The sequence below is a fragment of the Oenanthe melanoleuca genome, chromosome 10 (assembly GCF_029582105.1).
Source record: "Oenanthe melanoleuca isolate GR-GAL-2019-014 chromosome 10, OMel1.0, whole genome shotgun sequence".
Classification (NCBI taxonomy): domain Eukaryota; kingdom Metazoa; phylum Chordata; class Aves; order Passeriformes; family Muscicapidae; genus Oenanthe; species Oenanthe melanoleuca.
The window spans coordinates 3,662,554-3,678,591 of NC_079344.1; the positions used below are offsets into that span (position 1 = coordinate 3,662,554).

A 16,038-nucleotide genomic window follows, 5' to 3' on the forward strand; every position below is an offset into this window, starting at 1 on the left:
TAATTTTGTGGCTTTTTTAAAGCATAAAACTAAATGTTGCAATGAACTGTTGCCAGTGACTATCTGGTTCTAAGGTTTAGAGCTCATGCTGGACACTTTATTGCTCTTTCAGTGAAAATGCCCTTAAGGATCTTAGGTGCAGTACAGTTAATATAAAGCAGGAATGGAGACACAATTCCAGGCATTTTCCTCAGACACTAACTCAAAAGTTACTGAGAGAATATAGATCCTCCTCATGGTTGCTTATCGGTGGTGTGCTTTTCACAGTGCCAGCGTATCACTGTTACTGGCTCAGTTTCAGATCTCCGACGTTTAGGCAAACACTGTCAGAAGCACGTATTACTTTCTAGATGTCAGTATTTTTTCTGGAAGCTGATGGTCTTTCACCCAGACAGTGAGTTGGGGGATGACAGTTGTCTTTCGCGTTTTCTTGTAGCGTCCGAGGGCAGCAGTATGGGGTGCCATAGTGCCCTCGTCTCCAAGAGCGAAGGGCTGGGAGAACCGAAAAAGGCTGGAGTGCAATGTTCCCATTAGCCGGCTCCGGCCGCGCAGAACGGCTGCGTTCGCACCTGCCCGGCCGCTCCTGCAGAGGAGGCTGCGCGGCCGGCGCGGGGCAGCGCTCCGCTCCCACCGCGCGGGGCTGCCCACGGGTGGGCACCTGCGCTCCCGGGCGGCGGGGGATCCGCGGGCAGCCCGGCCGGCAGGTCCCTCGCACCCCGCACCGTCCGCGCAGCGGCGGCGCTGGACGGTGCGGTGCTCTGCGCCCCCGCCTCGCAGGCTTCCCCGCGGGACACCGCCGGCCCGCCGGGGGAAGGAGGGAAGGAGGGAGGGAGCGCGGGCTGGCGGGGCGGCCGGCAGGTGGCAGCAGCCGGCGCGCGGCTCCTGCGCGGGCGGCGGGCGGGAGCGAGGGGAGAGGGGAGAGGCTGTGCCTGAGCCCCGGAGCCGCCGGGAACCTGCTCGGGTCCTGCGGGGCTCCGGCATTCCCGGCCGAGGGCGCGCCGCCTCCCATGCGCCGGGGGCCGCGCGGCTCTCAGCCCTCTCGCCCCCGAGAGCGCCTGGTCGCGGGGCGCCCGGACGGGACGCCGGCGCGGAGCGGTGAGGCCGGGCCCGGGAGCGGGGGCGCGCCAGGTGGGCGGCGGGCGCCGTGCGGGGGCGCGGGCAGTGCCGCGGCGGAGCCCAGGGCCGCGCTGGGGGCTGCTCCGCGCCGGGGTGCGCCCGGAGCCGCGGCCCGCGGGCTCTCGCTCTGCCCGGGCTGCGGGAGCGCCTTCGGCTCTGCTCCGCTCCGCTCCGCGGGACTCTTGCGCCGCGTGTTTTGGCTGTGTAAGTAGCCATTTCAAAGCTGCTCTCCTCGCACGCTTGGTTTCCAGGAGCTGCATCCAGAGGCAGCGTAAGGAGCTGCTTCGTTTTGCCTCGGTGTCCCACCACAAGCCGTGGCTGCACGTAGCCTGAGCCGAATCCAGCAGTTTCTACGGGAGAGGGAAAGAAGCGGATAGCTCGCCTCAGGGAGAATGCGTGTTGCAATTGTTCTTGCTTCGGGCCAGATCTTTTGGACTAACTAAGCACAGCGTGCAGAGCATGAACCGTGTTTGGCGTTCGGTGTTTTCTCTTCACGCTTTCCTGCCTCTGGCTTTGTTACTATCTCTCTCTTAATTCTACCAACACTTGAGCTGCTTGTGCTCAGTTGTCAGGCTATATGTGCTATAGAGGAGAATCTTGAAATACCTTTTCTTCTCCAGCTGTGGCTTTACATTTTCGCAACTGTCGGTATGTCCACACGTGTGTGTTTTGTAGCTCTTGACACACTTGACATTAATTCATCCAAATAATTTTTTTTTTTCCCAGATTCTAGATACATGAACAGTTTAGAGAGGCTGACAGCAGGGTGTTCCACAGGTTACTATGTTGTGTGGAAACACGACTATCTTTTGCTTCTTTTAATTTTTGTGCCTGATACTATATGGACCTTATAAAATTAATATTGCTTGGTTTTTGCTCACTATCTCTGTGCTGTTTCAGAGCTGTGTTCTTTCATTATCTGTCTTCCTCAGCTATTTATTTCAGGTTAAAAAGTTCTTAGCTTTTTAGTCACCTTTATTCTCTGTCTCTTGCTAGTGTAATTTCTCTTTTCTGTCTTTTATCTTTCTTTTCATATTTTTTTTTAATCGAGGGATGAGCAAAACTGATCTATATGCAAGATTTCAATATAACAGTGTTATATAAGGGCATGATGATGTCTGCTAGCAGAGATGACAGATAATTTGGTGCATCAATATCCTGAATAGCCCTCAAAAGTAACAGAAGTATTTGTAACTCGATGTGTCACCTGTTGATAAATCAATGTGACTTATTTTTTTAATCAGAAACCACTGTCTAAGGCACTAGTGGTTAGTAGTTCAATACATGGGTATAAGGCTATGGATTAAACAGTTGCCTGATGAGCTCTTAATATTCTGTCAGTCTGCTGGGCATATTTTTCCTGTCTTCTGTGGCAAGAGCAGGAACTGGAAATAGCCCAAATCTGTCTGTTTATTGCTGTTTGTGGAACTGCCAATGTACTCTTAGAAAGTTGATCTACCAAGCTGTAGTTTGCCAACTTGGACTTCTTTCTGGTGCAAACTTAGTAGTAATCTACTGGCTGATGTGATTTTCACCTATTCAGTATCAATAGGGGTTTAAAATGAAACTGGATACTGCTGAAATTCATTAGACACCTGTAAGTCTTGATGCTTTCTTTTCCATCACCAGGGAACTCCATTTCTAGAGAATTTAGTAGGAGAATGGAGTTAAGTAGACTAGGAGGAGAGACGGCCTTTCAACAAGAAAGTGCTGCAATGTAAGCATTTTTAGCCAAGTTAGAAATGTGAGGCCATCTGGTGTGGATTGTCATAGGGAGTCCTTCGAAGTGAGTATAGGTAGGAAATAAGGATTATTTATAAAAATTTTGCCCTGAACATAACTTACCAGGTTTTATCTAGGAGCAAGGCTAACCCCAGGTCTTGCTGATAATGATTTTAATCTGAAAAAGCTCCATTGTAATTGAATAAACAATTTGATTCCTGACTTACTCTCAGAAACACTTAGAGGTGTTGTATGGTGCAAGATTTCTGTCTTTCTGCATTTCATACAGCAGGCTCCTTCAGAGCCCCAGCAGGTTTAATTGTAGAAAATTAATTAGGTTGCTCCCAGGCAGTAATGGATTTTATGATCTCAGTACAAAATTTTTGGTTTTGCTGTAGAACAAACTGAGTAACTGTGTTACAAATGTGCATTAAAGGAAGGCTGAAAACAAAACAAGAAAGCAGGATCATCTTGAAGACTCATATTGGCCTCCGTGTGAGGTTCTGTGCAGACAGTGACAGCAGAAAAACTGGATGTCCACACTGCAGTCTCAGTTCTCTGTGATGTGACATGATATGTGTGATATTTAGACAGTTCACAGTGGCAGTTGTAGTAAAAACAGAGGTGAAGTGCTGGTCAGACACTTAGTGGTACTTGGGATTTTCTTTTTTACTTCGAAAATCAGGTTTATCATCTACACTGAAGTGTAGTCATTGCAGACACTTCTGTGGGCTTTAAATTCTGTACAAGAGAAGAAAGGTTTGGTGGTTAAGCACTTAAAAAACCCAAGGAGCTCCAAAGTCAACCATGCATAAGCAATTTTGGCTGTGTCCCCTGTAGTGTTGTATTATCATAACAAGCTTCAGGTTTGGAAGGTTGTTATTTTTTGCAAGTAGGAAAAAAGTAAAGTAAAACTTACTGTGTCAAACCAACTTCTTAAAGAGTTTAGACCTTCATAATAGCCCTTTTACCACAAAGTTGATAGGAAAAGCATTTTGTAGCTCTTAATTGTGAAGTGCTTCCTGTGGTGACAGTACTGGCTGAAGAGCAGATTCTGTGACAGGTCTTGTTCCCTTGAGTAGGCACATATACAGTTCAGTTATTAGTTCTTTTGTTTTCAGACAGCAGCTCTACCTGATCTAAATGCCGTTTGGACTATGACTTGGGTAATTGTAAAGCTAATTAAGTTATGAATATATGTGGTTCAATATGTGACCAATGAACATGGTTGCCTTGTTAGTAGGGTAAGTAACAGTGTTTTGCATTGCAATAGCTTCATTTTTGTTCAGGATAGTTAATACTTTACACTAGATAATTATGTTAATGTATATTAGATTTTTAGGAAGAATGCATGGTTTAGTACTTCATTTGGAAGATTAATTAGAGAGATGTTAAGCAGATATTAAAAAAAAGATTGATTAACAGGAATGATCTGATGGACTTGATTTTGCCTCATATCTTACTCTGTATAGAGGAAGCAGAGCTGAGACCGTGTGCTTTAGTGTTGCCTGATTATTTTTTGTTAATTCTTGTTCTTTGTCTTAATGACAATAACAGATTCAAATTCTGTAATTTAAAACCAACTCAGTTTTCTCCTCCTGGAATGTTCTGTCCCACCCACTTTTCTCTAGGGGACTTGAGTGTCATGTCACACATCAAATTTGTGTAACCCCTGCAGGGTTATGGCATTCCCAGAGATGGGTCAGCATTCATAATTTTGGTTGCTGTTAAACAGTCAGCACTTGTCAACACCATGTACAGACATCTGTTACATATTTCTTAAATGGTGGTACCAAGTATTACATGTGGGGCTTCTCCACAGAAGCTGTCCTTGCACTAGAAATGCAGATAAGATCTCAGTCCAGTGCTTGTGAGGGCAAGTAGCCTGGTGGGCTGCTGAGGTGAGGGATGTGTGAGTTCCTGGAATGTGGGCTTCTGCTTTCAGCACTCCCATTGGCTGCTCTGTGCTGCTCAGCGAGGCCACTGGCATCTTGCTTTATCTCTGAACTTGCTCCTTTATCTCTGAACTAGGTATGATAATTACAGGATGTTGGTCAACTGTTCAGTTTCCTGAAGATAGTTTACATGCAAAGATGCTAAAAAAAAAGTAATTTGAATAAAAGCTATTTATTGTATGTGAATTAACTCAAATTATATAGTATGTGCTTCATAGGTTTATTACTGTGTTACTCTAAATCACAGCTTAAGGTCTTGCTTGTTGGCTATTTCACATCAGTCCTGTGCTGCTGCTACTACTTGGCATCCCACTTCAGTATTTATTTTGGTCCTGGTTTTGGAATTTCCCTTCACAGGAAGATTCTAGGCTCCTTATATGGAAAAAATTATTTAAAAAAATTTACTTTTTCCATCAGTTCTGTAAATTTTTTTTTCTCAGTTAATGCAAGAGCCACTATCTCTTTTATTTAAAGCTCTGGTCTAAGAGCCAGTGAAGTCAAGAAAAGGTTATCAACAAATTCAGTGTCTTTCAGATCAGGCCACTCCTACATGATGTGCTCTTGTCCTTGGAAAGCAAGACCACTGGTTTCAGCCATGAGTTTCCAGTGTTTTCCTTGACAGTACAAGCATTAGTAACTTGTTCTTTAACTTAACAACTTATACTTGTTGTATAGTTGATTCCAGGAACTAAAGCCTTTGGAAGACTCTCTGGGTACCAAAAAAATATTTAACTTATAGGACTTGGTAGATAAAATTCATCCCTTTGCAGAGGAGGCACTTGTTTGTAACTGGGATCCTTTATTCCCCTTCCTAAAAGACTGCTATAAACTTATGAGTTATATATAGCCATATGTGATTAAGTGTAGAGAGAAATACAGAAAACTACCCTTTTTTGAATATTATTTTTGTTGATTTAACTTCACTTACTTGAGCTTTTTTCCTAAACCCAAGCTTCTTAAAATACTAACATTAATAAAAGAATAGTCCCTTTTAGTAAATCCAAGAGATAACTGATGTGACAACAGAAGTTCCAATTTCTGAACTTTGAACTTTTGAACTTTCTTTATCTTTAACTGGGTTGTATTGACCTTTTCTTGTATCAAAATGAAGTTTAGCAGAGAAACCTGGTAGTGAGCATAATCTCCCAGTTTGTCTCTGTTGATGGTCAAGCAGGGCTGATGTGACACCTTGGACTTGGCTTGCCCAAGAGGTGGGGTGAGGTCTGTCCTTTAGGACTGCACAGCCTGGTGAGATAAGAGAGCAGGAGGAGAAGGCTTCCCAAAGTGAAGTGTTTTGTTGGGAGCTGAGGATGCTGTCTGTAATGCTGATAGAAGTACTGTGGTTTCCTGCTTGCTCCCTTCTATGTGAGTCATGATATCCGAGTTGGAGTGTGTTTTCTTTGCTCTGGTTTTGGGAAAAGGATGGATAAAGAAGCCCTTTTTAAAAGCCCTTCTTCATGAAACCTGCTTCTTGGTGAAAAACATCTGTTGTGCTTGGCCTTGCTGGGTCAGCACTTGGATACATGTGAGCATGGATACTATTCCCCCAGGAGAAAAACATCACTTGGATACTTGAATATTGTATGACTAAAATCTGTAATCCTGAATCAGGCGGATTCCCCTGATACTCCCTTTGGATTAGCTGCAGAGAAGTGCATGGAAGGACAAACCTATCTTTAAATGGCAAATTCAGCAAAACTGTTACACTAATCTGAGAGTAAATGTTGATTTGGAAAGTATTCAGATATCCCGGATTTTTTTCCATGGTAAAGGTGCTTGCTAGTCCTGACTTGGTAACATCAAATCATTAGTTAGCTGTGCATTATACTTGTATTTTTGTTTGGTTATTTTTATCTAAAACATGTAGTTTCTACGAAAGTTAAAAAAAAAAAAAAGGAAATATTTTTGCTTATCAGATTGGCAAAGAGAAGCAAGAGCCTGTCCAATCCCACCCTGCATAATAACAATAAAATGTCATCCCATGACACAAGCTGCCCAAAAGAGTGATAAATTGTATGGAATGGATGCAATTACTTAATCTGGCAGAAATGAAAGCTCTGTCTCATTTTCTTGAAGTTCTGAGGAGCTGCATTCACTGGGGAAGTGACTGGGGAATAGTGGGCAAGCCTCCTTGCAGATTTGCAGGGGCTCTATGTGGAATTGAAGCACTTTACTATACCAGCATATGAATAAGAATTTAAAAGAATAGAGTGGGTTAACCATTAACTGTTAGCATTGTTTAGTTTTGTTGGCCCAGGAAATGCTGTTCATGTGTTAAAACACAGGGGTTAAAGCAGGATGTCAGTTTTGATTATTTTGTAGTGATTAGCAGCCTTTAAAAATGTAATTTCTTATTCTCCTTTTCTTCTTCAGGCATATCTTGTACTCAGTAATACATATTGCACACCAAAAAGATTGTCTCTTTTTTCTCCTTCTTTCTTACTGCCCCTCTCCAGTTCAGAGATTTGCTCAGATTTAGGCAATTGGAGTACTTTTGTTTCGTCCCATAGGAATGTTTACAGTGTTGCAGGATCAGGTTCAGATTTATTACTTAGGCACTCACAATGCTGCTATAATGAATCAGTTGTCATAAAGCTGTGCCTTCTGCCTGTATTTGTTGCTGGCAAATTCATCACCCTATGGCTGAATGCAGAGTGATAGTTGTGAACATATTCAAAATTTAAATAATAATAAAATTTAAATAATAATAATAATAATAATAACTAGAATTATTTTAAACAAGAAAAAATCCTTATGCAATTTTGAATCATGGGAGCATGAAAGGGCTAAAATATCTTTGCTGCTTTCATACTGTTAAAATTGGACAGAAACTGTAATTTTCTGATTTCTTTTGAACCCTAGTGCTTGTGATTTGGTTGTGATTGTTTCTGCTGCTTTGAAATTGGAAGGGGGGAGAAACTGTTTCCAAATGTATCTTCCTGACATTTGAAGATTCAAAAAGGTGGGGTTTGTTTCTGCTTCTTGTTTTGCTGTTTTCTTAAAGTTATGTTAGAAGGACTTTTCAAAACTCTGGGCTTTGCAAAATGCCTGTTTCCTCAGACCATACAGATATGTTAAAACAGGGAGCACAGTGTGAAGCAGTGCCCAGAGTGATTCCATTTGAGTTGCATTCCTTTCAGCAAGTCTTCACCTATCTCCAACAGTGAGTACTGAAGTACAAGATTAAAAGTCACTATATAAGACTGTCTGACTTTAAGCAGTTTGTGCAACAGCAGTAGACTCTGATTTTAAAAAATAACAAAAGCCCAGAAGACAGCATATAAAATTTGGTCACCCCTTTTTTAAAGATCACTCTCCTTCCTCTGGCATACAGATTATACAAAGCAGCAAATGAAGTCCACAGTGTTGGAGGAGTTACTTGGTTTCCTTTGCCAGTGTTTTGTAATAGGCTGCTCTTGTTGTCATTCAGATTCAAGAAGTCTCACATTCACATTTTAAGTCCCTGTTTTTCAGTTTGCAGACTCATGGGAAGCACAAAGTTATGTCAGGTGAGGGTCAGTGTGCTGTAATAACCTGCCCTCAAGCACAAATAAGTTCAGGCTCTACTGCCAAGAGATGACCTTTGATTTCTTTTTACCTGATGCAATAAGGGCCCTATTCACTTTGCTTAGGCCCAGTCCTAGCCACTTGAATAGATTTTCTTGAGCAGAAATGGTCATGAAAGTCCCCAAACTTGGTATAATGATGGCAGAGATTTCTGGATTGTAGACGACTTTGATACACTGAATTAGATTTGGCTGTTATTGTGGTCAGGAGAGAGAAGTGACTTCATTGTGACTTGCACAGCTGCCAGCTCTGAAACTACCACTATGAAGTACTGCTTCTAAACTGCATCTGATTAATAGAGATAGTGAGCAAAGATGCATATGTGTTAAAACTTTATTATATACAGACAGAAAATCATACATTAATCTGAAATGTTAGTGACTGTAGATACAGCAAAAATGCTGGATGTGCTGTCAGTGAGTGGGCCTGTGTCATGGTAGTCACACTGCCCCCCTCTTGGTATCCTCCTAATCTGGGTCTGTTTTTAAACTGTGAGGAACAGCTTTCACTAAACTAAGTATAATAGTTTTGCTGAAGCTGCTGTGTTGCAAGTATGTTCAGGCTATCTTATTCTGAATAAAGTAGTGTATGGCAAAATGAGGAGGCAGGATAGAGTCACCTCTTTACTATGTGGTGATTAACTGTTCTGATGATTTCCACCACTTTGTTAAAAAGGGGTTTTCTTTAATCTATCTTTCTCTGAACACCCATGAAGGAATTATAGGGAAGTATGGTATTTCTTACTGTTTTTTTCTCTTCAACCCTTCTGGCTTTTGCAGATATAAAAGTGGGTACTTGTGTGCATTAGCTCTGGTAAATGATTTTTCAATTAGCCAAATTTCAGTTCTTTCAAAGTCAGATTGCAATCATGTCTTCCTCCTACTGTCTAGGCAAACCTCTATTGGAAGCAGTATCGAGTTTACTTATAGGCTGAAAAAAACTCAAGACTAGAACCTGACCTGGAAAGGATGACTGGAAGTCAAAAGGGCATCTTCCTGACTTGTTTAGGCTTTTTGACTAATGCTACTGGCAAGGGTGACAAGGGCTGTTGGTGATTCTGCAAGGTTGAATCTTTTATCTGTGAACCATAAAGTCATTCTTCACAGGCCACTGGATGGCATCTTCCAAACTATAAATTTCCTAATAGGGAGATTTTAATCTACAGCTGGTGAAAGGTTTCAACTTCCCTGCTCAGTGAATTTCATAAGATTCCTTGAAGTTATGATTATCTTTGTGTTTTTGTGTCAAGGACTGGTATCTCCTGTAGGAGTGTAACAGTTCATGCAGTTTACATTAAATGGACTGAAATACTAACTGTCATCTAGACCACCAGAGCACATGAGGCATAGCAGCAAGACAAGATTTGTAGGATGTCTAAAATCCCTTTCAAGCTGACAGGATAAGAATAAACAGCTCCCTCTCCCAGCACTTAAAGGATCTTGCAGTTCAGCTTTAAAATGCAGGAGGCTGAAGGGTCCATCATATGGAAGTATGATTGATGCAAGGATTAGAGTATTTTGGAACCTGAACCAAAAAAGGACTTCAGGAAAGTTATATTCAATAGTATCAGTCTTGGGTTAGAATTGAAAGTGTAAATTGTTTCTGGGTTTCTGAACATAGGATTTTACATTTCTTGTGCTGTCACTAATCACGCTGAATCTTAATTTCTCTTTCTTAAAAAGACACGATAGCATTGATTGTCATCTCTACTAATTACAGCTTAGTAACTTAGTGTTTTCCCTTTTTTTCTCCATTAACATCTTCTTCCCATAAAAAAGAGATGCACCTCTGCAAATGTATCCCTTTAAGTGGTAAAGGCTTGGCAACACAATTCGGATCTGATGCTACTATCTTGGTTGCCAGTCCAGTTTTGGAATGGAACTATTTGTAAGATTCTATATATATCAAGCCCAGCAGATAAACATATTGAATGTCTATGTTGTTGTGCTGGAGACCTCTTCTAAATTTTATTGTGGATGAAAGCTAAACAGACTTCTGTGAAACAGTTCTTTAATGTGTTGTCAGAGTTATCCTGTATTTACTTGTATGCAGAATTAAATATTTGCAAAAAATGTACAAGATAACTTACTGCCATTCTTCCAGCTAGCTGTCAGAGATCCATTGATAGTTTTTTGTTTCATGTTGGGTTGAGTTCCCTGGTATTCTATTTCAAAATTATGAAAAAAATACTTAATTTCACAGTCCTCTTGCAAGATCTGTCATTAGATTTATTATTCATCATTATGTAGAAACATAAAAAGAAACAATAAATATTCAAATTCCATTGTTGCATTCCTATACCAGTATGTGGGGAGCCTCACATCAGAGAGAATTTTAATCAGAAATAAATTAGAATATCATTAATCTTGTAGTATTATTTAATAACAAAGTAATTTAGGCAATCTTGCACAATTCATTCATTTCCAGACATTTCAGGAGCCTACACTCTGAAATGCACAATGAAGATGTGTAAGCTACACTGTGATCTGTTTTTCTGTCCATGATATAGCAATTTTCTGTACTTCCTCTTAAAAATAAAGTATCTAAGTCCTGCTATTAGGTATATGACATTTGCACTGAAACACTGGGGATAGTCCTTGGAGTACCAAGACTTGTTCCTTTGCTGTCAAACTGCAGGGGAGAGAGACTTGTTGGGTTGTGGCCTGGCATATCCATTTATAAATGTATTTTACTTCTAAGTATAAGGACTAATAAATTGACAGGGAATTGTCTTGTTTTTACCTGTACTAACAAATAGGTTTGGGTTGGGTTTGTTTGGGGTTTTTCCCCTAATTGTTTTTCTGTGTCAAAGATCCATTCAGTCTTGAGGGAATGCCAGCCTTTCCTCAGAATGCCTAACCCAAGGCAGAGAGCTACATAACAGTCAGGGAAATCTCTGGAGTTCACCAGAAATGGCTTTTTTCCTATTTAGAGTTTAGTACATCAAGAATAATGCTACAGAAGCCCTTGGAGTCACTGTAGCTGAAGTTTGAAATTGAATCCCAAGGATATTCTGCTAATTTCAGTAGGATGCCTGTGTTGTATTTATAGATGCATCTTCCAGTTAGTAACTGTTCCTCTGCATGGATTTTAACTATAGAAAATTAAACATCTCTGATGATGATAGTGGGTATGAATAGCTACCCAGAAGATAAATACCTAGTCATTCTTGACAAGTCTGTGTTTTCTCTGGTAACAGGAAGATGCAAAGTGATTTCTTCCAAGGACTAAGAAGGTTTAGCTTAGCTATTAGAGATTGGCTAACAAGTTTAAAAGTGGTTTGGTTTGACTTTTGCAGTGTCCCTGTACTGAAACACTTCCATCCTTGTCTGCTGTGGATAATAAAGGAATATTCCTGGAAAGCATTGTTATTTGGAGGTATTACTTATGCAGAGAGATGGTTCCTGCTGATACTCCAAATAAAATACTTTATTTCAGAATAAGCAAGCAAAGATTACAGGTCCACATCTTATACTGTCCTCTATGTTTTGTTCTGACACTGGTACCACAACACCTCAGAAATCATGCTAAAAGAACAGAAGGAACTTTTACAAAGTTAATATTTTTAGATTGTATGTATTCAGGTAATAGCTTGATGGAGGCAATTATTTTAAATTAAAAAAAATTATGAGGACTTTGATGTATTTTAACCTTCCTCTACTGCTTAATTTCTTCCTTAGGAAATCAGTGAAGTTCAGGGGTTTTATATTATAAATATTTCTATAAGTTCACAGAGGAATTGCTGACTCCTTTTACTATCCTGTTGTGAATCAGCTCTAATTTATGGAAAAGGTGGTTTACATCAGGTTTTCTATTTGTGTTGGAGCAATGCAGAGAGTTAACTGTGGTAGGCTAATGACACACACATCTATTTACCAGTAAATGAAATTTCTTTCAGAGAATATATTAGCAACAGGAGCACTCATTCTTCACCTATAAATGATGTTGAATGTTGCCTAATACTGAGAAAATAGTAATACTAATGCCTAATACTTTAAAAATTATTCTCTGAGGCACAGCTTCCTATATTTTGTCCTTTCTTTTACTACACGGAGGATATTGATGCTTAGGCATGTATTTACAATGCTTCTTGAGCACCATTCTCATGGGAAGCAATTAAAAAAAACGAGAAAAAAAATACTTGTGTCTGCTAGACAGACATTCTTTTTAAACAGATGGGTGAAAATCATGTTTCCTTTTTGCAAAAGGAAGGTATCTTCTAACTTAACAATAATTATGTAATATACATGATTTTTACATAATGAGAGGGGTGTGTCCCAGCTGCATTACTAAGAAATAGCTGATTATACTCCTGAAATATGTTGTGTTTTACTTTCCTTGTACATGTGCCTTCAATTAACTTTGCTGAAATATTTGTTTTCTATGACCTTTTTAAACAGGGTGTGTTACAACTCTGAGTGAGGCTGGTGGGTCCTTGGTTTTCATGCAAAAGACAGTAGGTCCTCAGAACCACCAGCTAAATGCTTTTGGGAGCCTGTGTTTTAAAGACAGACTAGGAAAAGCTTCTAACTTTCAGAATTTCTTCAATTCTGGAAATGGCCTTCATTAACCAAGTCCTGAAAAGAGCATAGGAAAAGTTAATCTTCTTTGTAATATTTACAGGTAAAGAAATCAGTATGGCTAACAGAGGCTCTAAGGAATTTCTGTTATTCCTAGTTGTTCTGAAATGCAGTTAAATGCCTTGCAATATCAGTATCATTAAGACTGCTACTAAATAAATAGATTTGCATACTGACATTTCCTTTATAATCATTCACTCAGTTATTTTCATCCAGGACGTTCTACCTACAAGTCACAGCAGACAGTTTTACTTAAGTTTCCACAAAATGAAGTGGGTCTCAGTACATAAGCCAAATCTAGAGCACCACTCCACCTACTTACACTTGGCAGAAAAGTATATAGAACAGAACTTGTTGAAAACAAATTTGTGCTGTTATTGCTCATTTTATAGGCAAGACAGTCAATGTTCAATCATAGTAGTGTTCACACAGATTTGTTTCCCTTGTTTGTCATAGCAATGAGAGATTCACCTATTTTGTATCAATGCTTATAAAGATTTCAGGTATTTCTACCTGGCTTTTTAGGCTGTTCAGTGTTGTTTTTTTTTTTTTTCCATATCTTCCTACATCAGTAATCAGGTAAGTCTTGATCAGGATTATGGAATGGTTAAGAAAGATTGTTTCATGAAAAGGATTTTTAACATGTAATCTCCTTTCCTCTTATATGTTCAGCCCCTTCTATATCCTTGGTTTAGGAAATTCAGATTGTAGCAAAAAAGGTCTTTACAAGGAAAGGACAAATTATTAAAATACATGGAATGTGTTTTGTCAAAAGAGGTAATGGTTTCTAACATGTAGAGCTGTGATAAGCAGCACCTTTCATAGTTTTCAAATGCTGAAACTGCTAGAACCTTTCAGTTCTCTGGGGTGGTTAAGTGTGGAACAGGGAGCTCTTAATGGTTGTGTGTGCAAGGAGTGTTAGTGGATCTGTGGGCAGAGAGAGTATGCAGCCACATTTCCACAGCACAAGTGGAATATACAGTCAAACATTGAGTAAGGTCTTTTATAGGGGAACAGAGCTATTCAGTCTCTGCACACTTGTCTTATATAAGGTCTTTCCAGTTTGTTCTGTACTAGTTGTCCAGAGCAGCTGTGACAAGAGTTGAAATTCCTTAAACCGGTGAATGGTGACGAGCTGGCATTAAGAGTCCTACAGTACCTGTTTAGACAGAGAAGGGAAGGTAAAAAACCAACCACCAAGTGGTTGCTAAGCACAGTTTTAAAACTAGTTCCAGGGTTTTGGCCAAAATTGCACAGCCTACCACTTTGAAATCTTGAAATGAACGTAAGATAAGTTTGCAATTGTTTCCACGCAGTTGCTTTGTCAGTTGGGAGAGTGATATGATCTCAGTTTTGTGATTCATTTTAGGTTTTACATAATTGCTCCCCGGGAGTGCCCCGATCCCTCCTTCCCCGCCCGGCCTCGGGTGACTCAGCGAGCCCCGAGCCGGAGCGGCTGCAGGGGCTGCGCCTGCACAAAGTCGGGGACGGCTGAGCAGAGGCTTGGGCACGGCTCGGGGGATGCTGCTGTTTGTGGGGCACACTGACTGCACTCCCTGCCTGTGAGATTTTAGGCAAAGAAATGAAAACTGGATCCTGATCAAACTTACACTGGAGACAGGCACTGAGCTTTCTTGCACTGCAGTAGTTTTGGGCACACCCAGAAGGAGAACCTGGAAGTTCTCAAAGCATTTAAAATAAAAAAGAAAGGTACCTGCAGGGTAAGGTGGAGTAACTTGCCATTTTTGTTTTAATAAAATGTTTTCTCCATGTAAGTATCAGAACTTTACATCAGATCTAATGCTAGATTTCTCTTTTATGCAGCTTTCAGAGACAAATGTATGTTTTAATGTAGTTAATGAATATTTGAAGAGATTAAAACTCTGGTGGGTAGGTGTCAACAGCTGCAGTTCAAGCTGTTGGATGTGTGCACAAATTATGTAGCTAGATAAACCTGGCAAACTGTGAGTGCTTTATCAAAGTCTTGCGAATGTAGTGAATTTTGGATGCAATCCAAAGGACTTGCACTGAACATGATTTAATAGATTTGAACAACTAAACCAACAGATACATTATGCTTTATGAATGAATCTGTTGCCTTGCACATAGGCAGTACTAAAGGGTGTAATATTCTCTTTAAAGTATTTCTAGATATTCTTTATTTATGATTCTCTCCCACCAACACCCCCCAAAAAGCCAACCAAGCAAGAAAGAAGAAAACAAATACACCCCAAACCAAACCAAAAAACAACAACAACAAAAAAGCAACCTGCAAACAATCCTTCCCCCACCCCCCCAAAAAAAACCCAAAACCCACAAAAAATCCACAAAAAACCAAAAGGAAAACTGCATATCAGTAGAAACAGGACTTTGGAACCTGCTTCAAATTGCCATTGTCAGTAGGCTGGCAAGATATATAACCTGACCAAAAAGATAAATCGTGAAGGAGATTGAAGTTTGCTTCATGTATATATATATATATGTATATATATGTTAGTCACCAAGATAGAAGAGGCTAAAATCTCAGAGCACTTGTGAATTTGGTTGAGTTATTGTATGTTTCTACATGATGAATCTCCCATTCCTGTTGTAAGTTGAAATGGAGGGTCTGGGATTGTTCAGGATTTTTGTTACAGTTAATACATAGATGCAGATGGATATATGTGCCTTGACAAGACTTACAAGAAGTATAGCTTGATGCTAAAATGACATAGGAATTCATGGAAGTGAAATACCGTCCACTCACAATATACAAAGGGTACAGTCACATGAAAGGCCCATGTGAGTAGTCCCATGATAATTAAGAGGTTAGGATAACATTGGCTTTCTGCAAAATTTCAAACCTCTTAGTAGGAAGATATTTCTTGAAGTTAATTAGCTGAAGGGTAACTCCTACCTCTGACTTCCCAGAAGAACTTTCTTCCTCTTTTCTTAACTTTCTGTATCAGTGGTGTCTGACCAGATAACTCTGTATATTGTGTCATTTAACTCTTTAAGAAATCTTTTTTGTCCCTATCAGCAAATTTCTGTGATTGCCTATAAGCGTATTAGATTAGGATTTTTACTGCCATTATCCATCCCCACCCCTTTTTGAAATC

General features: G+C 40.2%; 1 protein-coding gene across 1 annotated transcript in view; it reads left to right on the forward strand.

The window, feature by feature from the left end:
• Nucleotides 1–935: 935 nt before the first annotated feature.
• The window catches only part of THSD4 (thrombospondin type 1 domain containing 4), a 209,720-nt gene continuing 194,617 nt past the window's right edge, over nucleotides 936–16,038 (forward strand). The window contains exon 1 of the mRNA XM_056499785.1: nucleotides 936–1,095. The gene's annotated coding sequence lies outside the window, so the exon portion shown is untranslated. The remainder of the gene's footprint in view (nucleotides 1,096–16,038) is intronic.